We start from the raw sequence: 27,967 nt of genomic DNA, 5'->3' as shown, positions 1-27,967 counted from the left end.
TGAAGGTTGCTCAGGAAGTTACCAGTGGGAGTACAATGCTATATCCTTGGATCAAGTGGAGAAAATGTTTTGTAGCCCACACAGAGTAGGGAAAGTGACAGCAATGAAGTTTGCTCCAACATCCTAATGTCAGCATCAGCCCTACATCTTCCCTCTGCCTTCTCAAACTTGCTTCAGGTCTTTATTTCTCACATCAAATGAAAGTGATGGGTTCACTCATCTTTGTCTCTGTCTGTGCACTCCCTCATATTCCTATCTGTCCATACAGCACTAATACACAGCTTCATCTTCATGCACTGTCATATCCACTCTCAACAAACCCTCCCCATCTGCTTAACCCATGCCATAACACTCACACATAGATCTCTGATTTCCTTCCTTGTAGTAGGTGTACACATTGAACGCTGGCGTGTAAGTGAGCCCTAAAAATTGATCTCAACTGACTCCTCAATTAAGAGTCGAAAAGCTTAGCGCTTGAAAAGCACAGAAGGTTAGGCAGCATCTGAGGAGCAGGAGAATCAATATTTTGAGCATAAACCCTTCATACAGAATGTGGAGGGGAAAGGGGCTAAGCGATAATTGGGGTGGTAGGGCTGGGGTTCAATTAAGTGCAAAGCGTAAAGTACTGAAGATTGGTAGAAGCTTGTCTTGCCTGCTTGTTGTGTTTGGAGTCCTCTCAGTTAACTTCGTAACAACATTATATATCAGGTACTCACAGGAGATACTGCGCACTGTCATGGTTATTTAACATCAGCAACAACTGAATTATGACCATGTGCATCAGGATAATTTCGATATTCTTACCTGGACAACACATATTCATATCTTTTAGTTCTCACAGAGCCTTCATGATTGCATCAGAAGATGATCAAGATTGTCCAGGCCATTGACCATGATGATGCCTTAAAGGAGATCACTCCTTTCGAGGGTGCACTGTCACTGCATTTTGCAATTCACTCATGAGTTCAGATATTCAGACTTTGGAAAGAGTTGTTACAGAGGTAGCTGGGTTCTCATATAGTCATTCACACTTCACTAATGATCAAGACCAGATGGTGAAATCACAGACAGCAAAGGAGGGTTGTGTTGGAGAACATAGGAGTCTCTAAGCTCTGCTCAGCCAGGTAATGTCACTGAGAGAACACTTCTTGAGCAGTAGCAGAAGCTGTGGGTGAGCTAGCACTGACAAATTATGGGTCATGTTGACTTGGGAAGACATAGATTAATGGTGACCAGTAGGCTATGTGTGCAAAGGAGGTTCGGTTGTTAGAGTCGAAAAGTGTGATGCTGGAAAAGTTGCATCCGAGGAGCAGGAGAGTTGACATTTTGAGTATGAGCTCTTCATTAGGAATGAGTCTCATTCCTGATGAAGAACTCAAGCTCGAAACATCAACTTTACTGCTCCTCGGATGCTGCCTGACCTGCTGTTCTTCTCCAGCACCACACTTTTCGACTCTGATCTCCAACATCTGCAGTCCTTACTTTCTCCCTTGGTTGTTAGCAATATCACTGTGTAGTGTGTGTGTCACTGGTGAGACAGTGTCTTACCATCTTACATCTCCCCCTCCTCCTCTCTCCACACCCACATCCCCCTTAGAAATCAAGAAGACTCTATACTCTACTTCTTGTGGTTTCAAATCTCGCTGCTGTGCCATGTTGTACAGAAGGCACCAAATCGCAACCATTCTGGTTGGTGCATTCTGAAGGGCATCTCCAGATCTGTTCGGGTCTCTAAAGCACCCTTCCAACATACCGATGACGTACTCATGACCACATCAGGTAGTTAGATCTTGCCACTAATTCCGTGGATTTCTGAGCGATGTTGCCAGCACACATTTGAAGTTGCCATACCTTGTCTCCAAGCAGCCAGCAACTTTGAGATGCGAAGATTTGGAGAGATGAACCACTGCAGAAACAAAGCAACACGGCAGATGTCTGGTAATGTTGTGACATTTGCATCAAGGTCTTTTTGTTATTGCACAGCTATTGTATGTTGTTGAGGTGGAAACCCTTATAGGTGATGAGTGAGCTCAGGTAGCCTCATTTTCTTTCTTGGTTAAGATGCAAAGTATACATTTAAATCCTCAGTCATATTCCCTGACTCCATGTATGAATCATCCTGCAGATCCTTAATCAGCACCATTCCTGAGTTTACTGTTTGAATGTCTGTACTTAAGTTTAAGTCCTGGCACCCCATTATCACACCTACTTTATGTGCTAAGTTAAAAATCACACAACACCAGGTTTTGTCCAACAGGTTTATTTGGAAGCACTAGCTTTCGGAGTGCTGCTTCTTCATCAGGTGGTTGTGGAGTATAAGATCGTAAGACACAGATTTTATAGCAAAATTTTACAGTGTGATGTAACTGAAACTATATATTGAAAAAGACCTGGACTGTTTGTTAAGTCTCTCATCTTTTAGAATGACCATGGTGGTTTATGTGCGAATGGTTTATGACCATGGTGGTTTATGTATTATTCACAACTTAAAGTGTAATTTATCTTTCTGTATTTAAAGCATAATCTACTTGTTAATTCATGCATAATTTGCATTTTTTCTTATTCATGTGAAAACAGAAGCTATATAAAGTGGAATCTTATTGGTACTTTCTTCTTCGGGGGCTCACTTAATCAATTTGATGATTATGATTTATGATGTCTACACACCAATTGTGACACCACACACACACACACCTGCTGTAGCCTTCTATTTTCTTATTCATTTGTATGCAGTCCTCCTTGCTGATTTGTTACCTACCTGTCTAAGCTCTCACCATGGACCATGTCTCTGTTTCTAACTATAACATGGGAACCAATATGGACCAATATGACAGGCTGTTCACCTTTACTCTTAATGTGCTTTACTGCTCCTCAACGACTTCTTTGATTTTGGAGGAGGCAATGTGTCAATGTGAATTTATGTTGGTGGCAATAGAAACAGCTGCCTGTTCCCATAATTATTGAATCTTCTATCGCCATTGTTCTCCAGTCTTCTATATGACCCCCAGAAGATCCTTACCAGCTGAGCCAACGATGGATTTAACTTTGGCTGCAATTCTGAAATGAACCATTACTTTCATCAATATTCAGAACTGAATACTGTCTGACTTATGAGATAAACTCAGGGGACTGCCGCATCAGCTTCCTATTTCTTCTTGACTACCACCAATTCCCTCTGTCCTTGCAGATACTTAGGTTGCAAGGTGATCACATCCACAAGTATGGGATGCATAAAGTTCTCAATCTCCTTCACTAATGTACTACAATGACTGTTTCATGCTGTACATCTCTATGACTCTATGACAGCAACTGCTGCTCAAGCTCTGAAACCTAGAATAGCTGCAGCTGTGACACCTCCTGTAGGTATGGTTATCCAGGACAGAGTACATGCAAAATAAATGAGATGTGCCCTCCAGGGGTGTGAGCAGCCCTGCTATTCCTATAACTTACGACATAAAAAGAAAATTCACCAGCTAGAAACTGACTAATTACTCACTTCTCCTATTATCACTTAATGTAGGGAGGTTAAGCAAAATAATTTCCTTAACTCTTATCATCAAAAATAATTGAAATTTTTAAACTCCCAGCTCCTTAGATGAACTTCCTATGTTTAGAAAGGTTAACAACACGACAATACTAACCAGCTAATGTATTTCCAAAATATCATAGTTTGAATTTTTATCTCTAACGCCTGTAATCAAACTTGCCACACAGATCTCCTGGTCTTCTTCATAGTGATCCCAAACTGCTTCACAGTTCTCTTGGATTCTTCTACAGTGATTCCAATCTGCCGTACAGTTTTCCCAACCTGCTTCACAGTGATACTAACTTGCTGCATGGTCCTCCAGTCTTCATTTCAGTCATTCCAACCTGCTGTACAGTCCGACTGGTCTAATTCTTGGTCATTTTTACCTGCATCACACTCTTCAGATGCTACTCTACAATGATTCTGATCTGCTGTGTGTGGGCGGCACGGTGGCACAGTGGTTAGCACTGCTGCCTCACAGCGCCTGAGACCCGCGTTCAATTCCCGCCTCAGGCGACTGACTGTGTGGAGTTTGTACGTTCTCCCCGTGTCTGCGTGGGTTTCCTCCGGGTGCTCCGGTTTCCTCCCACACTCCAAAGATGTGCAGGTCAGGTGAATTGGCCATGCTAAATTGTCCGTAGTGTGAGGTAAGGGGTAGATGTAGATGTAGATGTAGGGGTATGGGTGGGTTACGCTTCGGCGGGGCGGTGTGGACTTGTTGGGCCGAAGGGCCTGTTTCCACACTGTAAGTAATCTAATCTAATCTAATCTAATCTAATCTAATCTAATCATTCGGATCTACTTCACAGCGATTTTTGTCTATTTCATGATCTCTGGGTCTGCTTCACAGCGATGCGGAATTGTTTCACATTCCTCCTTGTCCACCAATCAGACTGGCAAACATCTCAAGATGTCGATCAGATCTTTTATACGTATGGAGTAATATGATACAATGATGAACCCCTGTCTAACACGCTGGGGAAGCAGCTGTGGAAGCATGCTGTCATATTTCACTGACCTGGTTCCATCTCCCTCAGCTGAAGCTGATCTTATGTTGCTTTCCCAGTGGAGTTCTAGGAAACTTGCAAACCTTGCAGACCCAAATTTAATGTAGAATCTCACATCTCTACCATTGAAATTGAACTATTGTTCCACGTGAAGTGGTAAATTGCATACAGTTCAACATGCAAACAGCTTAAAGAGTAAATTCATAGATATAAAAACACACAGTAAAATGTAGAAACAGGTCAATTAGTGTTGAATTTCAATTTTTCTGCAAACCTTGACCAAAAGCTTTTCTATTCAATAACAATGTTTTCCGAGATAGCTTGTTATATGTCTTCTAAAAGAAAGATGCATGAAATCAATAAAATTGTCTTAATTCAATCCTATCCTCTTCTCTCTGAAGGTGTGGATTCAAACTAGTGTGTGATGTTCTAGCAGCATAGATAGTCATCTAATGCTTCTTCAACTCACCAATTTCAACATATAGATTACTATTCTCATAGCAATTACTCATAGGATATGATGGTATGGTGGGTTACCTGCCTATTAATCTAGAAAATGTGAATCGCATATCCCACCATGGTAGTTTGTGAATTTCAACTCAGTCTATTCATCAGTTCATTGAGTATAGGAGTTGGGAGGTCTTGTTGCAGCTGTACAGGGCATTGATTAGGCTACTTTTGGAATATTACATTCAATTCTGGTTTCCCTGCTTTATGAAGGATGTTGTTAAATGTGAAATGGTTTGGAAAAGATTAACAAGAATGTTGCCAGCGATGGAGGGTTTGAGCTACAGAGAGAGGCTGAATAGGCTGAGGCTATTCTCCCTGGAGTGTTGGAGGCTCAGGGATGACCTTACAGTGATTTATAAAATCATGAGGGGCATGGGTAGGGTCAATAGACAATGTCTTTTTTCTGAGATGGGGGAGTCCACAACTAGAGAACATAGGTTTAAGGAGAGAGGGGAAAGGTTTAAAAGGGAGATAAGGAGCAACATTTTCATGCAGAGGTATTTTATTTATTGATTGGTACATTTATCTAGAAAGATGCAATGAAAAATGTTTTGTCGCCATAAGCTGGCGCCATTTTGAGTTACAAAAAGAATAAAAAGAAATTATATGGAGTTCATCATCTGTACAAGGAGCCTTCAGAAACAGCTTCAAGGATTCCACAAGGTATCCCAGGCCTTGAGGAGTCTCTGCTTCAGGAACGGCAATGACAACCCTGCCAAGAGTGCACACTTCAGGCATACCACAGCCAAAAGTCTCCACTCCAGGCACCATCACTGCCACTGCTGAAAACCCACCGAGTTCATGCAGAGGGTGCTTTATGGATGGAGGTGGTGGAGGAGGGTACAATTACAACGTTTAAAAGGCATCTGGATGGGTATCTGAATAGGAAGGGTTGAGAGGAATATGGGTCAAGTGCTGGCAAATGGCACTGGATTAATTTAAGATATCTAGTCTGTACGGAGAGTTGGATCGAAGGGTCTGTTTCCATGCTATATATCTCTATGACTCTACGACTCCAGAGTCACCTGGAAATCAGAAGCTGATATCAGTAATAGAGTTCATGACATTGTCAGGTTGTTGTAAAATTCCAACTGTTTCACTAATCTTAAAGAAGGAATCCTACTGGCTTATCCAGACTGGATTGTATGTGACTCCAGTCCATATTGACATAGTTGATTCTTATCTTGCTTTGGGTTGATCAAGCAAGGCCCTTTGCCATGTTCTCAGGGCAATTAATGATGAACAATACCTGCCAGTCTTGCCTGTGATGACCTTTTAAAAAATTAAAATACACCAATTATGAGATATTCATAATTGTTACTTTACCCGTACTTCCGGGGGCAAGAAATGATGAAAGTCTAAGATAAATAAATTTGATTTGTATGGATACATTTCTGTCAAATGTGGTTGATCTTTAGTTGGATTGAATACCAAGTGATAGAACTGTGACAGTGAATATCATTCAGAGATTTTATGACTTCTGTTTGCTGGACATTTGAAATGAGGTTAATGAAATAAGCTTAAAGGACTGTCTTTGATAGTCTAATTCAGAAGTCTGAAAAATGTGTTGCTGGAAAAGCGCAGCAGGTCAGGCAGCATCCAAGGAGCAGGAGAATCGACGTTTCGGGCATAAGCCCTTCTTCAGGCTTATGCCCGAAACGTCGATTCTCCTGTTCCTTGGATGCTGCCTGACCTGCTGCGCTTTTCCAGCAACACATTTTCAGCTCTGATCTCCAGCATCTGCAGTCCTCATTTTCTCCTCCTAATTCAGAAATCTGTCATATTGCTGAAAGTAGAGAGTAAGTACATGGGTAAAGTATGCTCCATGATAATGTTAAGCACTGGTTCTCAATAAAGCTGTTTTTAATTTAATACTTTCAACTGAGATTGTTAATGGTACCACACTGATAAAACCTGATAGCAAAGTGAATGGCATAAATTTTGGGAGTTAATAATCAAAGATGCCTGAAAAGTATTTGGGCTGGTATATGAAGGACAACATTATTTTTTAGTACCTGGTAATTAAGACAATAAACCTCTCTGAAAATTTAATTTTACAAATATAGAGTCTCATTCCTTCAGAAGTTAATTTATGTTTATGAATTAAAATATGTTTGCCTGACTCTTATCTCTCTCTTTCAATCTGATCTGCCTTTCACAATCGTTATTTCACTTTCTGCATTTTATAGAATTCTAAGCTATGAAGTCAGAGTGATGCAGCATGGAAAGAGACCGTAAGGTCCAACTCTTCTGCACAAACCAAACACTCCAATCTGATCTAGTCCCATTTGCCAGTATTTGGCCCATATCTAAACCTGGAAAAGCACAGCCAGTCAGGCAGCATCCGAGGAGCAGGAGAGTTGATGTTTCGAGCATAAGGTCTTTATCAGCTTTATATTGCCTGACTGACTGTGCTTTTCCAGCACTGCGCATTTTGACTCTGATCTCCAGCATCTGCAGTCCTCACTTCCTCCCATACTTAAACCTGTCCAATTCATGTACCCATCCAGATGTCTCTTAAATGGTGTAATTGTACTCACCTCCACCACTTTTTCTAGCAGCTCATTCCACACATGTACCACCCTCTGCATGAAAAAGCTGCTGATTTTTAAGATTATTAATTCTGTCTTTACAAGAAATCTATTATTCAGCAAATTTATTCAGTATTGATATGAAAAATGAACCATAAAGATCCCTACCAGACTTTGTCAGTAAAAGTCAGTTAAATTTGTAGTGCTGTATTACAGTGATGCAATTGGTATCTGCACACTTGAGACAAGGAGGACATTCATTTGAGTTACCCTTCTGGTTAGTATGTAGAAAATTTTGACACTCGTTAGAGTGCACAAGTCTAGATGTAGAGAATAAGCTATAATCAAGTGTTATAAGTGTGTATCATATTGTCAGACAATCTTTAATGAAACCCAGAGGTTAGGCTGTAGAGGTGCTACTTTCATTGTGATGTTTTGTTGAAAATGCACACTCAAGAAGACGGACTTTTCATTTTCAAGGCCACCCCACCCAGGCAAGCTACCTGAGGCATTCAACTCTGGTGAGGCAAGTGCCTATTCAATCAAAACAGATGAGTGTGGGTGATATGGTGGGAAGAATTAATTGGAGAAAGGGAGAGTTTTCATTGTTCATCCTTGGTCAAAATTTGTGAAGAAAGTGGTTTTTCAAAAGCATGATAATTCATTATTGTGGTCCTACAAGACCAGAGCATGAGGAATACTGAACATACATCCTGTATGTTACACGAATTACACAGATTTACAGCAGAAAAAAACTTAATGATTATGCTTCAATCAATCTTCTTCTTCAAAACCCATTACCATCTTCATGCAACCCCTTCCAAATATCCTTCCATTCCTTTCTTCTTAATCTGCTTTATCTAGCTGCTCCTTAAATGCATCTATCTTATTTGCCTCAAATATTCTCTGTGGACCACATCGCCCATTCTAACTACTCTGTGTAAAGAAGTTTCCCCCAATTTCCTGTTGTATTTCTTACTGTCTTTTATTTATTGCCTTTCCTCCTTGTCTCTCATTTAAGTTGAAACATTTTTGCATTGGCTTATTATCTAATATAATAATCTTAAAAGTCTTTAACGAGAGAGGATCACTCGCCTCTTCAATTTTTCTTGAAAGGTAACTCTCCCAGTTCAGATACCATCCTCATAAGTCTTTGTGCCATCTTCTCCAATGCTTCCATATTTACTTAATCAATGGCGGCGCCAGAGCTGTCTAATAATTGTGTAAAAGATAAGAATCTTATCTGTAAGAAAGATTTTTTTTTTTGTTTTTCAATTTTATCTGTCCAGAAATGAGCCAGAGACATTTATTTGCATTATTTATGGTCTTGTTAAACTATGCAACTACTTCAAGTACCCTTTGTAGCATCTGCATCCCTTGATCCCATAGCTTCTCTGCCTCATTTTGACTCCATTCCCCAAGGACTCCACAGTTTCCAGATTCTTTGCAACAAACATTACCTCACAGTTATTTATGTTGAATTTATTTTCCCAACATGAAGCATTTTATCCGAAAATCATTATAAAGGTTTAAACATGTAAGAAATAAACAAACAATCTTTACATTCTACATGTAAAGGTCAGAGGAAAAAAAGTGCTGTTTGAAAATGTTAATAGCTTTATCACGTCATCTGTGATTGAGTTAAGTATATTTTTGCAACTGTAGTAGTTGCATTGAAGAAAAGCACATTATTTTTTTAAAAATCAGAATTTGCTTTGGAAGGTTTGTTCTACATTTGGTTTTGCAAAATTCTGCATGAGGTGGAAACCAATGTCAAAGAAGGCAAGACATCTGAAACCACATGAAATCCACTAACCTGATGTAACTTTTTCATGTTCAAAAAAATTCCATCATTCGCACTTACACTTTTAAAAGGGAGGAGTTGTCAAATTTAGCTATCTGTCAAGAGTTGTGTACTGTATAAATAGAGTAACACGCATCATTTTGGAACCATTGCTTCAGTTGACACTCCACAAATTCAGAGGATAATCCATTTGGGTTCTACATTGACTGTAGAGACAAATAATAGTGGTAGGTTTGAATTTCTATTTATCATCAATTCCTTAACAAGCTTCCAAGATTGATGAGCAACGAGGATTTTTTTTTACATATTATATGTTGTCGGCTCTATTGTAACTATTTTCTGGCAAATTTTGTCATCTGTTTTAGCCGTCATTTGCAAGCTATACAAAATGATTTGTTACACTATAAAATTTGGTGTTTACATTAAATGACAGTTAATTATAAAAGCTTCTCAGGTAACATTTGAATATTACCAGAAAGTGAAACAATAATTTAAACTTTACAATAATCACAATTTGGTAATATTTATGAACGATTGTGTTGACTTCAAAAGAATATCTGTCTACACAACTTTCGTAATAGTTCCGGCTGATGGTCTTATAGATTTGAATGTCAAACATGGATTCCAAACAAATTTGTGCTGTTCAGCTATTCCTATTTTTGACTCCCTCATCCATGGAACAGGAGATAATATATATACCTTCAAGGAAAAAAGTAAAAACCATGGAGATAAATTTAAAGATTTCATCTCTTTTTCAGCATTTTCTAACTAAAATATATGAACCTCTAGAAAGTTCTTGAACAGTCCTTTTTGAAAATGGTTCTCTTCCACAGTGAGCTGTAAATTTTGTCCTTGTAATTCCTGTGCTGTTTCGCTGTGAAATGTGGAAAGAATCAAATTTAGTTTTTGCGTACATGTGTTTATGTGTGCACACAAGTGTATGTGGGTGTGCTAATATTTTGGGGGTGAAAGGGGAATGGGAATTGTTTGTTTTTCCTGCAGGTTTTCTCAGGTACATCCTATGACAGATAGTGAGATCAGAGTCGCAGTTGGAGCCTGTGCTGCCAGTTATGTAGTACTGACTGATAGCACATGAAAGCAGTCCTATGTCTTGATCATAACATATTTAAAAATTCAATGTGGCATTCACTTAATGTCTGTGATACTTTATCTTCTTAAAGAACATAAAAAAAGCTGACTACCATTTTGTGAAGTCGATGTGTTGCAATATAAACAGATGCATGGAAAGTCATTATGAAGTGTTCAGATGCATTATGAAATAATATGATTTTGATTGCATCTTTGAAAGTTAAGGATTTAATTAATTAGAAGAATTTTCAGATCTATTTAAAAATCTACAAAGAATCTGTTCAATTCCTGTTAAGGTGGTTAAACAAAATAAAAGAGACAAAGGTGTCATAGTCCTACTGAGCCATAGACTGATCTCTCAATAGAAATGTTAAGACTAGCAGTGGTTTAACCTGAGGGTTTACATCACCTTAGATAGAAGACAGGTTGAGAAACAAATATCTTCATGGTAACCTCAGCTGGAGTGGGAATTGAACCTGCATCACAAACCAGCCAATTGAACCCTTAAAGAAAACGTGGAAAGGCTTTTTCATAAAACGTTTAAACAAAATTCTGAAAACAGCTACGAAAAATAATGGGTAGTAAAACATTAAGGCTCAGCTTTTGAAATAGATAAAATGTTAATGCAGGAGCTGGAAAACTTGCATAAAATGTGCAAAACAAATCTTATCCATCTCATAGATATTCCAAGAGCACTAATTATGCACACTTACCCATACAAACGTTTATGTCACGAGTACAGGTCAATTGAAAGCTTGGTTTGTAATTATCATATTTATCAATAGCATAACAACGGTCATTACTTATACTGCAAACAAAAGAACAATCTAGAATTTGAAACTAGGCATGTTTATTCCCTGATTTATAATAAACTGTAACTAATACAGTGAGACATCGAGTTGGGGCAGAGATTTTAACATTCTGATAGTGTGCAGGGCAATTCGTGCTGTGGAATTTAACAGGAATTTATCCACCCAAAGTCAGCTGAATGACAAGCTTGGCACCCATGTGGATGCTAAATACATGGAGTGTGCCAGAGGAAAGTTCAACTTGATAACATATTCTGAACTCAAAGGGCATGGAGTCAATGATCACAGTCAGGTGCTCCGTGAGACTGGAGATTTGCCATGGTTGGTTGCCATGGTGATCAGGGGCGGGTGTAGGAAGATGTGGAGTGTGTGTGGCTGGCAATCCTATTTGTGGGACTGACCCCTAACCTCCAAAAGGGGTCCACTTCATGATTGGGTCCGGGGTGAACTCAAATCCCCGAGCTGGAGGGGGTCAGATCCTAGGGCTGTCCTGAAGGCTTGTTAATTCCCAGGATCCAGTCTGTGAGGTGGCAGAGAAATGTTGTAATCAGACAGCAGTAAATTAGGGCAATGTGCTTCTGCTCTTCCTGACCCACAAGAAGTGCAGTGAAGAGACTGTCCTCTTCTTGATTCATATTTCACTGGAGCTACCAGGTTTCTCGAAGCTGAGGAAATTCAGGCCAGCTAGTCACACCTGTCTATTTGGTTTACCCGATTAAGTCCCTGTAATCAGTGGATTTTGGTCAACTTTCATACATATTTCGATTTAATCCCCACTGGTGCCCTATTCCACACACCCACCCATAGGAAAAGGCCCATTTACGAGTCTCAGAGATGTTTCATAAATCAGATTGATTGAAGAGAATTCCTACCTCAGATGGAGGCACTGACAGGTGATACTGGATTGGATCAGTCACTAGAATGGAGCAAGACTGTATTCTGAAGTTCACAAAACCTTTGTTGGCGGCTGTTAAGTGAAGTAGAACCGTGACTGTCATTTCTTTGCAACTGACCACAAAACCGAGGTCATCACCTGTGAGCATGTTACTCACCCTGTTATAAGAAGCCCTATAATAGCAGGAGCAAACAGTAGTCATTTCGTGGAGCTGAGAGGAAAATTTTCAATAGTAATGCATAAACAACTAAATTAACATAGAAAATCTTTCATTTAATCTTCTCACTCTCTTCTCCTTCCCCAGAAAGATTGCACTGATATATTTATTTAACTGAAACAAAAAACTAGAGGTTGTAACATAATATTTGACTAATAAAGGTCAGACAGATACTATTCTCAATGTTTCAACTTAATCAAAGCACCTTGATTGCATTAGCTTTGCATTTTTGTGTTCTCCAGATAAAAGATTTTGCTTATATATAACTTGTCCATAAACTACCAATGGATTTCCCAAGGAGTTGCTCACAGTGACTCCAAGGCAATGCTTGCATAGAGTGATGCAAAGAAACCTTACCTGCCTGTGAAAACATTTGTCAGCTTTCTGTTCTTTCCAAAGTGAGTTGAGAGAAAGTGACACTGACTGCTCTTCACTGCATTTAAGTCAAACCTCCCCTCTGGAGAGCTCATTACTAACTTGGAGAATCTAGTTAGCAAATTCACAGGCAATGCAGAAAATGATTCAAAAGTAAGGAAGAGATGCTGGTAGCAACAGTATGCAAAAGTTGTAAAGAGTAACAATGTGAATCTAGCAAATGACATGGGAATGCTTTCCGAGAGGAGTTAATATGTGACAAAAGGTATTGAAACATTCTTTGAGACTGCCCTGAGCAGCCTGCATCAACTGGTTTAAAATGTGCAACAACACGTCTTTGGTATCACTTCAGTCCTGCTGGAGAGAATTATGTCAATACAGAAGGTAATGGAGTGTGTTGTATCTTAATGGGCATCTGCAGCAAACCCTCAAAGCAGTAAAGTAACAAGAGCTAAAGGGGGCTCTCTCACAAGCTTTGCAAAATGGTGTTACGGAGGGATTGAGCGATCAGGCAGATAGAAAGATTAGGAGAAAGTGAGGACTGCAGATGCAGGAGATTAGAGCCGAGAGTGTGGTGCTGAAAAAGCGCAGGCAGGTCAGGCAGCATCTGAGGAGCAGGAGAGTCGATGTTTCGGGCATAAGCCCTTCATCAGGAATCGGGAAAGATAGAAAGATTGTTTACAGTGAGCCATGGGAAAATTACAAATTTCAGGGGGGGGAAGTGTTCTAAAAGGTGTGGAACAAATTGAGAAGAGAGTTTGTTTTTATTTTGTGGATAAATATACGTGATTTCATTTAAAATGTATTAGCTGGTCAGCGCTAGATTGTGCTCATTAATGAAAATAGGCCCCACAACAACATCCCACATCAAAACTCTTTCTTAGATGTGATACTCTTGTTTTTTCCCCACTGCCTTCCTGCAGCTCACACACTTTCTCAACAGTCTGTTGCATTCTGACTGCTTGGAGAAGGATTTAATGATTCATTCATAAGATGAGGGCAACTCTAACTAGGCCAGCATTTATTTCTCATTTCGAAATACACTTGAGAAGATAGTCATCTGCCTTCGTGAACCATTCTTGGGCTGGAGGAGCACTCGCAACCTTATTTTGAAGGGAGTTCCAAGGATTTGGCCCAAAAGGAAACGTATTCAGTCGGATACAAACATATAAGGAGAGACCCCAATGGCTTTCTCAGCCATTGCTTTAATCACCAGCCATGACTACAAAGTATAGACGGTAATTAAAGTGATAATAATGGCTGGATTTGAAGACAGGCTTTTGAATTCAATGTATTGAGAGATTGTGCCCTTTGTGATGGAGACTATTTTTAGTAATGAACACAATCTAGCACTGACCAGCTAATTAATTTTAAATGAGATGTTGATCAATGTGAATAAATAAAAATGTTAGTGCAGGACAACATTCATCTGTCAGTGATTTAGGCAATTCATGATTTAGGGTTAATATTGGAAACTAGTGAGAGACTTGAGGCTGGAAATGACAAAGGCAGGGGCTCAACCATAAAGATTCAGAAGTGCGAGAGAAGGAATTCAATACTTCAGTAATGGAATTAACTTGTCATGGAGTTGGTAAAATTATGAGCTTTTAATTTTAGCTCAAGGTTAAATCTGTGACCATGTTTGGCTGATCCTAATAATATCTGACAGGGGAATGCCATTATTGGGAAATATGTAGTTTGTACATGGAATAAAAATGGTTTCTTTGGTTTTCCCAATAAAAGTTATCAAAGAGATTGAACAGCACAGAAGACTATTAAATAACTCTAGTTTCTAAAATGCCTTTATCCCTCTTCTGTGAAACTTTTTCAGTCCCATGCATTCCTTTATTTATTATATAAACTCAACAGCAGTGTCATCCTCACCTTACCTGAGTTTGTACCTGGCGTAGATTTAATTCTGCAAATGGGGTTTTAGACTGATAAATAGAACGTGATTTCACGTGTGAGATTTACGTAGCTGTTAAAGCAAATATGCACTGACTTACATTGAAGGACAAAGATCAGCCAATATATACTGATAGAGTGGAAATGGATGTATTCACAAGTCATTAAAAACTTCACTTAGTACATTTTGCATGCTTGGCTCCTGCATGCCTTCCAGATTTACATTTAATCTTCATTAAAGTTTTCTTCTTGCTAATCAAACTGAAATAACTCCACAGAGACCAGTATCCTATCACGAAGTCACCAATTAATCACACGTGGAGAGTCTGTGTCACTGATCCAGCTCCCTCATAGCCAACTCTCAGAGTGAGCAGAACCTCTGACATTCCTGTTTAAATCTGTCAGCCAGGGCTCTCTGATTGGACCAAAATAAACCCCCCAGTTAGGGATTCATATTCTATAAGGTCCATATAGCTTACCTTGTTACAAAAGCAAATGAAACAGTACTGACTTCATTATGTGGTTAACTAGGGTTGATACCAGGACAGATTTTAATCATTGGAAGAAAGTGTTCCCAGTTCAAAATTCTCGAACTTTTTGTTCTCTCTTTCACAGCTAATTGGCATTAATGATTCTAAAGATGGCTGCTTTGGGAACTTGTTTGCACTATATAATAACTAATGCTGGTCTTTTGAAATTAATGCAGTTGAAGGAGCTTTAATGAGCTTCTGAACTGACCTAAGAACATTGCTCTCTGGATGCTGGGTTGTTGATTAAGTTGTTGCTTTTAACCTTTTTCACAATCTTGTGGGATGATGTATGAGAGAGGTTAAAACTGGGCATTCATTCCCAGACTGCAGCTGCATTTTACTTTTCCAGATCATAAAGTTGCCTCTTAAATGCAGGAGGATTTAATGGAAATGTAAAAATCCTGGCTCAATTATGTCAATGGCATTGCAAAAACATTTTTCCTTGAACTTACTTTTATTTAGCAAAATCCACATTAACATTCACACCAAAGCGTTTCAAATGGCATTGTATAGATGATTCTATTTTATGGTTTTATTTGTAATTTTGATTTCCATTTGTAATGTAGATATTTACAGATGCTACCTTGAAAAGATGATATCTGAGTTAGTGTTATATATAAAAAATCCCATTACCTACATCAGCAAGAATGTTGTTGATAAGTGTGGTGCACAGCCAGTCAGTCAACATCCGAGGAGCAGGAGAGTCGACATTCCGAGGATAAGGTCTTCATCAGAGCTCGCACTCAAAACATCGAACCCCTGCTCCTCGGATGCTGCCTGACTGGCTGTGCTTTTTCAGTATCACACTTTTCGACTCTGATCTCCAACAGCTATAGTCCACACTTTCTCCTCAGCAAGAATATTCTCAGTTGAGAAATATAGAAATCTAGCTATTGTAGATAAATACTCAGAATGTAGATCAGTGTGCAGTGTATAAAATCTTGAGTGTAAAATAAAGACTATTTGGCCACGTTCAAATAAGCTAGAGACAAAAAAAAACTGCAGATGCTGGAATCCAAGGGAGACGAGTAGGAGGCTGAAAGAACAGAGCAAGCCAGGCAGCATCAGGAGGTGGAGAAGTCAACATTTCAGTGTAACCCTTCTTCAGGACTGGGGGTGGGAGCAAGGGGACTTGCAGATAAAAGTAGATGTGGTGTGGAGGAGGAAGATTTTTGGGTGGGGAGGGGGTGTGCAGGATGGTGAGGTAGGGATAGCTGAACACAGGTAGAGGATACGGCCTGGTTGATCAATGGGAGGAATGAATCCGGTTGGTAGCTGGAAGGAAGGGTCGGTCAGAGGAATGGAAAGGAGGGGGAGGGGCTGGGAAGGGAGTTGGTGGATGGGAAGGGAAGATACTTGAAATTGGCACCTCCCTTCCTTTCACCTACCAACCAGAATCATTCCTCCCATTGACCAGCCAGGTCGAATCCTCTACCTGTGCTCTACCTGTCCCTACCTCATCATCTGTCTCTTCCCCCACCCTATACTCTCCCCTACTCTACCCCTTTATTGGCAGCTCCCCTTACCCACACCCCCCCCCCCCCCATCCCAAAGAGCAGTTACATCCGAAATATTGACTTCTCCACCTCCTGATGCTGCTTGGCTTGCTGTGTTCTTCCAGGACCATATATGCAGCAAATTGGGGTGATTAGGTAAAATTTAAAATGATCTGAAAAGAGAGTGAGAGAATGCAAAATGCTGCAGTTACTGAATTGTATAATTCTAACTTTCTTTTAATTGAATCTGTTGAGCATGGAATTCTTGGATAGCTGTTGGGGTTTTTTTCTCATTCATTCATGGGATGAGAGAATTGCTGGCTGGACAGTCCATCCCAGAGGGCAGTTAAAAGTCAACCAATTGCTGTGGATCCAGAGTCACATGTTGTCCAGACCAGATAAGAATGGCAGTTTCCTTCCCTAAAGGACATTAGTGAACTAAATGGGCTGTGTATCAGTGTAAATGTAACAGAGCAGAGTACCGATTTCCTCTTTCCCAGCCTATTTACACCAAGGTTAGGATTCCCTACAGGACTAGAATGAATGCATCATCTGTGTGAAGGCATCATCTGTGTATTTTCTGCCCCATGCTGACAGTGGAACTTTGGAATAGCATTCCAAAAAAATAATGGAACAATTAGGATGAATTTGTGCTGTTAATGTGTAGAGGGGGCATGAGTAACATCCCGCCGAAAGTCAATAATGAGTTCCTTGGTTTTGCCGGCATTGGGAACTAGGTTGTTCTCAGTGCACCATTTTTCCAGGTCTTCCACCTCCCATCTGTAGTCTGTTTCATCACCATCTGAGATTCGACTGACTATGGTGGTGTCATCAGCGAACTTGTAAATAGCATTAGTCTGGTATTTGGCCACGCAGTGATAGGTATACAGAGAGTACAGTTGGGGGCTTGAGTACACATCCCTGGGGGGCTCCAGTGTTGAGTGCTAGTGAGGATGTAATATTGTCCTCAATCTTCACTGATTATGGCCTGTGGGTCAGGAAACTGAGGATCTAGCTACAGAGAGTGGGGCTTAGTCGGAGATCATTAAGTTTAATAATCAGTTTCGAGGGGATAATAGTGTTGAAGACTGAACTGTAGTCAATGAGTAAGACTCTTACATCGCTGTTCTTGGTGTCAAGATATTCTAGGGAGGAGTGAAGGGTAAATGATATGGCATCTGACATGGATCTGTTGGTCCGATAGGCAAATTGGAGTGGGTCAAGAATAGTGGGGAGACTGGAGTTGATTAATGCCATGACCAGTCTTTCAAAGCACTTCATGACCACCAAATTCATCAAACACAATTTCTCTTTTCTGCAATAAGTTGACAATGCCCAGTTCTATTTTGATCATCATGTACCTAATATTAGTTTCTAGCATCTTCTCTTCCACCGTTATAAAGTTAACTGGCCATAGTCCTTATATTCCTTCGTGTTTCTTGCAAGGTACAGTAATAATTTCTACCTTCCAAGCCATAGGGGCCACTCCAGAATTTAGGGAATTCATGAAAACCAATGCATCCAATATCTTTGGATTTACCTCTTTCAAAACATTAGACTATAGATTTAGGACTTTTGATCTTACTATTTTCACCAGTACAACATCTTTACCAACGTCAATACCCTTAAATTCTTCAATCTCAGTTGGCCCTTGGTTCTCTACTATTTCAGAATTCTTTTTGCATCTTCTGGTATGAAATTGATATAAAGTAATTGGTTAATGTCCCAGGTATTTCTTTATTCACCAATATCATGCCCTCTATAGTAAGGAAGGAAAAGCAGAGAGAAGTCAGAATACTGTTGTAGATACTGGTTATTCATGAATAAGTCCCGTTATACACTCAGAACTGTGATTGGCGTTATAGCCAGAAAAAGATATGACATTGATAACAGCAATAAACTTGTACAGCAGTATCATACAACAATATTGTAAGGTGAAGCTTTACTGAGTGAAAAATGAGCAATACTCCATTGAATTAACATCAGATAATTGACATAAAATGTTTATTTTTCATATTCTGAGATTCCAAGCAATGTTAAGGCTCATATGATTAGACACAAGTTTAAAACACTTTCCCCCATTTTAAATGGTTAAATAACTAAAAGAATACAGTCCAATTCCTAAATTCTTAACATACCACTGAGTGATTTTAGAACGTAATTTTAGAAATTTGTTTTATTTTCTTTAATGATAATGTAACTTGGCTTCCAGGGTATGTTTAGTCCAAGATGAACATTACTCTGTCCTTAGTTGTCGAGAGTAAATGGTTTGCTGTATAAAAATAGTTACTGAGGGAAAAGAATTTATGACTCAGTACAGCCCATTGCTCTGTCCTGCTGGGGAGCAAGCTATATGCTGAGCTCAAAGTAATCTCAGCAATTTAGCTTGTTTCAGCAGGCTGCATTTGCTACACAGGGTAATTTAAGTCAAATAAATATCTAATTTTGAATAGATTATTGAGTTGTTTTGTTATGGATACACATCCTCTAATCTGGAGCTGGTGCTGAGTTATTAAATTTCTCATTTATGAAAGGGTAAATAAGAAGGTTCAGTCTAGCATGGAAAGTAAGAGTCTCTGAAAATCCACTCCAATTCCACCAAATGACTCCCCCTCACAATCTCAACCTATTTTTCCAGAAAAAAAATTCCAATTACATCTGGATATCATCTCCAAAATTTACACCTTCCTGATCACAATTGTGCCTGGGTGTTGCTACAATATATGGGCCATAGATTTCAGACATAGCAGAGCCGAGTGCAATTATTGGTTGCAAAGCTATTCTCCTCTGTTTCAATTGTTTTCTCAATAGATTATTTCACATTCATTGTAGAAATCCTTTGAAGCAGCACCAATTCCATTGGCCTTACTATGCAGGTTTCCACTGACTTATTGCAATGTAATCGCAGCTGAGTTGGAACAGCTTCAAGGAATTTTCAGATCATTACCTTTAACTGTTTAATTAGCCCATACAAAACATTGGAACATTATTAACCTACCACCTTCGTTTCTTAGAATTAACATTTTTAAACTCTTGTCACACTAAAAAAGTTAACAACTTCGTAAGTACTTTGAAATAATACTTCTGAAAACAAGTCCACATGATATTCATTACACTACCCAATAACATTAAATCAAAAACTCTTTCAGGAAATTGGCATTACAATGAAACTGAGCATGTTGTACTAATTTTAAAAAATCTTTTTAAATTCAATTTCAAGTTTGGCGATTGTTGGCACTGACTGTTCATGAGAAAATGCAAATTGGCCACTTTTTTCAACAGCTGCTGAGCTGTTTGGTGGTGGTTCAGTAGAAGTGAGTAAATTGCTAAGCCACTGCAGAGGGTAGTTAAGTGTCAGTCTTGTTTCTGTTTTACTGGAATCACAAATAGGACAGATCAGGTAAGGATGGCAGATTTCTTTCTCTCAAGATCATTTTTGAACCAAACGAGTTTCTATGAAAACCGGATGTTTGAAAATAAATTCATATTCTGAAACTGCGCCAGTGGGATTTTGACTCAATCTCGAAATGATCGGTTCAAGTAATTCGATTGCGTGTCTACTACATTACCAACGCAGGTCCCATATTCCAGCCTACTGATTTATCAGCTCTGAATCTCCAGTTATAATTTATAGACATTATGTTGCGATAATAATTTGCAAAACCTATTGTGGAAACTGGATGTATGACTGGATTCTAAGTAGAGAATTTCTGTGTTTGGTTATAAGCATATGCCAACAACACAAGTATGGAAATGAGAGAGTTCAGGCTCTGTGCCAGAAGTTTATTAAAACACACTGCACAGAATTTTTCAGACTGTTCCACATATCTTTAACATTTACCTCAATTAAAGTGCGGCTTCCTTGTCTGAAATCCTTGGTTATTTGCACCAATAATGCCAGGCTATTACTTTGCACTGAAAATAAGGAGTATGCAGCACTGCCCAGTGGGTGTTGAGTTATCAGGTACCTGCCTTCACAGCTTAAAGTGGCATCACCTTCTTTGTTTCTTCTGCTATGGTTAGCTTTTAAACAGGGATGTTACTACACACCTCTGGACTTGAACCTTTGCCTCCTCCTCCTACTACTACTACTACTCCTGCACCACAAGATTGGAGTTTAGATTCCCTACAGTATGGAAACAGGCCCTTCAGCCCAACAAGTCCACACCGACCCTCCGAAGAGTAACCCACCCAGACCCATTCCCCTACACTGTATTTACCCCTGACTAATGCACCTAACACTATGGGCAATTTAGCCTGGCCAACCCACCCCAACCTGCACTTCTCTGGATTGCAGGAGGAAACCCACACAGACACAGGGAGAATGTGCAAATTCCACACAGAGAGTCACTCGAGGCTGGAATCGAACCCAGGACCCTGGTGCTGGGAGGCAGCACCACTAGGCGTTGAGCCACAAGAACCTTTTCTTCTGTTGTATTGAATTTGGAATGGGCTGCTTCGTTCAATTCAATTCCAGCTACTGTTTTACTTTATATCTTTCTTTTGTGTTCCCAACAACCAGTTAATCACAGAGCATTTCATTGCTGTGTACAACAGTTCTTGTAAGTCACCTGGACACCCTGCTGGTATTTTTGGTGTGCAGGAGGGCAGTATGTCTGAACAGGAGTAGGCCATCTGGCCCATCGAGCCTGCTCCACCCTTCAATAAGATCATGGCTGATCTTTTCGTGGACGCAGCTCCACTTACCCGCCGTCTCACTGTAACCCTTAATTCATAGAACATAGAACATAGAACAATACAGCACAGAACAGGCCCTTCGGCCCACGATGTTGTGCCGAACTTCTATCCTAGATTAAGCACCCATCCATGTACCTATCCAAATGCCGCTTAAAGGTCGCCAATGAATCTGACTCTACCACTCCCTTGGGCAGCGCATTCCATGCCCCCACCACTCTCTGGGTAAAGAACCCACCCCTGACATCTCCCCTATACCTTCCACCCTTCACCTTAAATTTATGTCCCCTTGTAACACTCTGTTGTACCCGGGGAAAAAGTTTCTGACTGTCTACTCTATCTATTCCTCTGATCATCTTATAAACCTCTATCAAGTCACCCCTCATCCTTCGCCGTTCCAACGAGAAAAGGCCGAGAACTCTCAACCTATCCTCGTACGACCTACTCTCCATTCCAGGCAACATCCTGGTAAATCTTCTCTGCACCCTCTCCAAAGCTTCCACATCTTTCCTAAAGTGAGGCGACCAGAACTGCACACAGTACTCCAAATGTGGCCTAACCAAAGTCCTGTACAGCTGCAACATCACCTCACGACTCTTGAATTCAATCCCTCTGCTAATGAACGATAATACTCCATAGGCCTTCTTACAAACTCTATCCACCTGAGTGGCAACCTTCAAAGATCTATGTACATAGACCCCAAGATCCCTCTGTTCCTCCACCTGACCAAGAACCCTACCATTAACCCTGTATTCCGCATTCTTATTTGTTCTTCCAAAATGGACAACCTCACACTTGGCAGGGTTGAACTCCATCTACTGTTCAAAAATCTATCTATCGTTGTCTTTAAAAACATTCAGTAAGATAGTCTCAACTGTTTCACTGGGCAAGTAATTCCACAGATTCACAACCCTTTGGGTGAAGAAGTTCCTCCTTAACTCAGTCCTCAATCTGCTCTCCCTTACTTTGAGACTATGCCCCATAGTTCTAGTTTTACCCACCAATGGAAACAACCTCCCTGCTTCTATCTTATCTGTCCCTTCACTACTTTTTTTTTGTTTCTGTAAGATCTCTCCTCATTCTTCTAAATTCCAATGAGTATGGTCCCGATCTACTCAATCTCTCCTCATAAGCCAACCCTCTCAACTCCTGAATTAACCTAGTGATCCTTCTCTTCACCTCCTCCAGTGCCAGTACATCCTTTCTCAAGTAAGGAGACCAAAACTGTGTGCGTACTCCAGGTGTGGCCTCACCATTACCCTGTACAACTGCAACAAAGCCTCTCTGTTTTTAAACTTCATACCCTCAGCATTGAAGGTCAATATTCCATTTGTCTTCTTAATTATCTACTGCATTTGAAAATGAACCTTTTGTGATTCATTTTCTGAAGCTTTATCACAATTATATTTTTCTGATTTTCTGAGGTGGGTGATATCGATTAAAACTACTCCATTAAGTGAGACCATCTTGGTATGCGAAAGAATACTACTATCCTATATATATCTGGGCTCTCGCAGTGGTGAAAATGTGTTGTTGGAAAAGCACAGCAGTCAGGCAGCATTCAAGGAGCAGGAGAATCATCCTCCTGCTCCTTGAATGCTGCCTGACCTGCTGTGCTTTTCCAGCAACACATTTTCAGCTCTGATCCCCAGCATCTGCAGTCCTCACTTTCTTCCAGTGGTGTAAATTATTGTACCAGCCTAAATGGAGGTAAGTGGGCAGAACTTTACCAGGCCCCACAGGCAGAAGAATTTAAAAAGTCAGGAAAAAAAAACCATGTTGTACCAGTTACACAACATGTTCCTGCTTTTTTTCTGCTTTTCAAGCGTTTGGTTTGTCTGTTGGGATGGTCACAGTCTCAGCAGTGACAGGATGCCATTTAATCTTGTAAGTAGGTGATCATCAGATCAAAGGCACTGTCATTTTGATAGGGTTACAGGGCCTCATGCAGTGTCAGACCTTGCCTACTCAGAGCAGGCAAGAGCAGAATGAGAGGTCAGAGCAGTGTACAAATATATTGCAGTCTGAGTACTTACTGGAGCAAGCATCAAAGCTGAGGACATCTGCAGCCAGTGGTCTACCCTTACAACAGCTAACAAGACAGAGCGTGGGGGTACAAAGATGGTTATAGGTTCCCTGCTCTTGCAGCCATTTCACTCCATGTTCTCTTCAAAACCTTTCCCTCAGCATACAGTGATAGAGTCATACAACATAGAAACAGACCCTGTGGTCTAACCAGTCCATGCCAACTATAATTCCAAACTAAACTAGTCCCACCTACCTGCACTTGGTCCATATCCCTGCAAGCACTTTTTATTCATGTACTTATCTAAATGTCTTTTAAATGTTGTTGCTGTACCCACATCCACCACTTCCTCTGGAAGTTCATGCCACACATGAAGCACTCTCTGTGTAAAAATATTGCACTTCATGTCCTTTTAAAATCTTTTTTCTCTCACCTTAAAAAGATGCCCTCTGGTTTTGAAATCTCCCAGGGAAAAGACACCTGCCATTCACCTTGTCTATGCCCCTCATGATTTCATAAACCCCTAGAAGGTCGCCCCTCCACCTCCTATGCTCCAGTGAAAATAGTCCCAGCCTACGCTGCCTCTCCTTGTAACTCAAGCCCTCCATTCCTGGCAACATACTGGTAAACCTTTTCTGAATCCACTCCAGCTTAATGATATTCTCCCTATAACAGGGTGGCCAAAACTGGATATAGTACTCTAGCAGAGTACTCCACCAATGTTTTTGTACAACTTTAACATAGCTTCCTGACACCTATATTCAGAGCAATGAAGACAGCACATTGACACCACAGCTGCTCAGAAAGCAGCCGGCTCACTTAGTGGTGTTTTCTCCTCCTTATCATGCTTATTATTATTACTTGGACGGTGAAAGTAGAAGTTGCCTGTCAATCACTTGCCTTCAGGAAAACGAACCTGAAGGAGTTAACATCTAGCGCACAGACCCACAAATTGGCCTGATGACCGAAAGATATTCTGGAAAATTCAGCTCATGGTCTTCAGAAATGGAAGGTTGAAGAGTAATCACACAGTGGCATGTATGCAGCCATTGTTAAGATAATGGTGAGAATGGGCTTTCAATTTCTTTCAGTCTTATTTTAACACTTGGGAGCTTTCATACACCAAAGTGGTTTCTGGGAAAAAAAAACCATAACAACACAGAAGTCACATGACCAGGTTGATCCAAGGTCTCAAAACAATTTTAAAAAACCTAGCCTGAACTAATAATTTAGCATCTTTGCTGTGACCACCTTGGGGGTTAAATAGAGAGAAATCAAATCATCTCTCCTCACCTGACAATGACATGATGCTGCAGGCCAGTCCCAGGCTTCAGTCTATAGATCAGCAATCAGGAACAAGAACCCTGTGAATTTCTCTCTTGTTGGTATCCACATACTGAAGAAAAATCTTCAATTCAGCCTCCTGACAGATGGGTATTTATGCGATACAAGGGATAGGTTGCTATCATTAATTAAGTTTTGATGGCCATGAATTCCAATCAGTCCATTGGAGTCGTTTCCTGTAAGAGGATAAAGCTGTGATTAGGATGATGCTGAAAGTTTGGGACAGTCCATTCAATCAAAATACAGAACAATGCAGAGAATCAGCCTGACAGGCATATGTCTGTAGGGAGAAAAACATAAATTAACATCTCAGGCCGGTTACTTTTCATCAAACCTGGCAGATTTTGGGAATGGACTGCAATAAGCAAGTGCAGAGGCAACAAGATGAGAGCCCATCAGAGAAAATTCTGGTATTGCATGGAAAATAGCAGTTATGACATGACAAAGGGAATGATGGTCCAAGGCAAGAGGGGATTGTAATTGTATGTGTGTAGAAGATGGTATCTCCAGGAGAGCTGTATGTTATTATAGCAGAGGGGGAGAAGATAGAGGAAGCATGATAAATCTGGCAAAGAAAGTGTGAAAATTCTCCATCATTTATTGGTACAATTTAAGAACACAATTGAAGCACTGCAATGGATGGTGACGAGGTAGTTGGGAGGACTGTTGAGGGGAGAGGTGTTCGATGATAAATTTCAGCTCCTTAGTCATGATAGAATTCATTTTAGTTTTTGGTAGGCCAAGTAGTAGAATTGTTGATTCAACTAAATCTTCAAAAAGGAGTTATGACTTAACTTTTTAGGACTCTCATATTATCCAGAGTACAGGTACATAGGCATATGTTCAAACCAGCCTGATGCTAACATAGTAAACATATTTTGATGTATGCCATTAAGAGTCTAACCTGGACGTAAAAATGTGCCCTGTGGCCTGGAACAGCTGCCCATTTTGTCTGTCCCTGGTAAAATGGGGAGGGTCAGAGTATCAGTGTCAAGTATATGGATTCCACTTTGAGGCTAATACCACTTGTTCTTGTTGATTTTGAAATTTAAATTGCTGGAGCAGTTTCAGTATCTACTATTTGCAGCACAACAAAATATGTGTGCAAATTACAGGTATATGTATTTTTAAATATAAACAGTGAATGACAGAAACCATACCCAAATGTTGTCATTGAGTAAATCCTCGAGGAGAAAGTGAGGACTGCAGATGCTGGAGATCAGAGCTGAAAATGTGTTGCTGGAAAAGCGCAGCAGGTCAGGCAGCATCCAAGGAGCAGGAGAATCGATGTTTCGGGCATTAGCCTGAAGAAGGGCTGATGCCCGAAACGTCGATTCTCCTGTTCCTTGGATGCTGCCTGACCTGCTGCGCTTTTCCAGCAACACATTTTCAACATTGAGTAAATCCTCATAAGTCTTTTATCCAATCCAACAGAATATTTGCTAGGGTACAATATCTAATTTAACACAGTCGTTTTTTAAAAAAAAATGATATTACCTATCTGTGTATTCTGTAAGAAACAGGCTTTTAATATCTATTTTATAATAACTAGCAGGCATCAACACCTGTGCACTGGCTGTATACATGACAGCAATGTCCATCTCTCGAAAGGAAACTAACTTAAAAATATATCACATTATTTGAGAAAATGACCTTTAGCATCACTGCCGTAAATGTTAATTATTTTAGATTAGATTCCCTACAGTGTGGAAACAGGCCCTTCGGCCCAACCAGTCCACACCGACCCTCCAAAGAGTAACCCACTCCCCTCTGATTTATGCACCTAGCACTATGGGCAATTTAACATGGCCAATTCACCTGACCTGCACATCTTTGGACTGTGGGAGGAAACTGGAGTACCCGGAGGAAACCCACGCAGACACGGGGAGAATGTGCAAACTCCACACAGACAGTCACCCAAGGCCAGAATTGAACCTGGGTCTCTGGTGTCTGTGAGGCAGCAGTGCTAACCACTGAGCCACCGTGTCACCTCCTTTATCCTTGTAATGTCTATAAAAACAGTGAAGGTATGCAAATTAAATAAAATGCAAGCTGTGTGATATACTCTAAAAGCAGTTGGGGCACTTCATCTGCTTTTAATTTACAATATTTTCTACTGACCTAAGGTTAGTTTGAATGGGGATGAAACACCATGCAGGTTATCTCGGTGCAGACATGGTGAATCCTTGAAAATTGGACCTCGGAGCACAACATGGTACCAGAGGTAGGAGGCCCCTTAATTGATTTAATTTGATTTATTATTGCCACGTGTACTGGGTACAGTGAGAAGTTTTGTTTTGCGTACTGTACAGGCAAATCCTGCCATATACAGCGCATTAGAGTAGTGAAACAGAGTGAGGAATACCGCGTTACAGCTGTGGAAAAGGTGCACAAAGTTCGAGGTCAACATTAAATTTGAAATTTGAAAGGTCCATTCAGAAATCTAATAACAGCGGGAAAGAAGCTGTACTTGAACCTGTTGGTCCATGTGTTTAAGCTTTTGTACCTTCTGCCTGATGGAAGAACTTGGAAGAGGGTGTAACCAGGGTGGGAGGGAGCTTTGATTATGATGGATGCCTTTTCGAGGCAGTGAGAAATGTAGATGGAGTTAATAGATGGAAGGTGGTCTTGCATGATGGTAGGTAATTGCCATAACTTTTGGTCTTTGATCTTAAGATCATGAGGGTTAGAGTTAGATTAGTTGACACAGAGTGTTTGTGATGGGAGGCAGGGTAGAAGAGCATTGAGGCTCAGGTAGGCATTGAGCCAGGGGAAAGAAGATCTGGTTTTGGATTAAAAGTCAGGGGAGACATTGGTGTTTGGGGAGGTGGGTGTTACACTGGGAATCTGGAGTAGATGTTGTGCTCCTTATTGATATATTCAAAGCCTGCTTCAGACATGAATAAAGAAATATCATTTATTTGTCCTTATCAAATATGCTTCGAGTGTTTGCAACTTCCTTATCACTGTTTTAGAATCTGAAGAGCCATATGTAGAGTCCAGAAAAGTTACCATTGAACCCAATTTATTCTACTATATCCTAATCCCACTCTAAAACACAACATCAGGGGAAGATTGATCTTTCGCACGCCTGCTCTTTAACGGGCTAATCATTTGCACTTCATGGCTGTCAGTTTGGAAAGTAGCAACCTCTAGATGTCCAGTGTAACTGTCTGAGTAGCAAAGTGACTTATAGAGCAATGAGATC

Source organism: Chiloscyllium punctatum, chromosome 3 (genome assembly GCF_047496795.1).
Source record: "Chiloscyllium punctatum isolate Juve2018m chromosome 3, sChiPun1.3, whole genome shotgun sequence".
NCBI lineage: Eukaryota > Metazoa > Chordata > Chondrichthyes > Orectolobiformes > Hemiscylliidae > Chiloscyllium > Chiloscyllium punctatum.
This window is presented reverse-complemented; position numbering follows the sequence as displayed.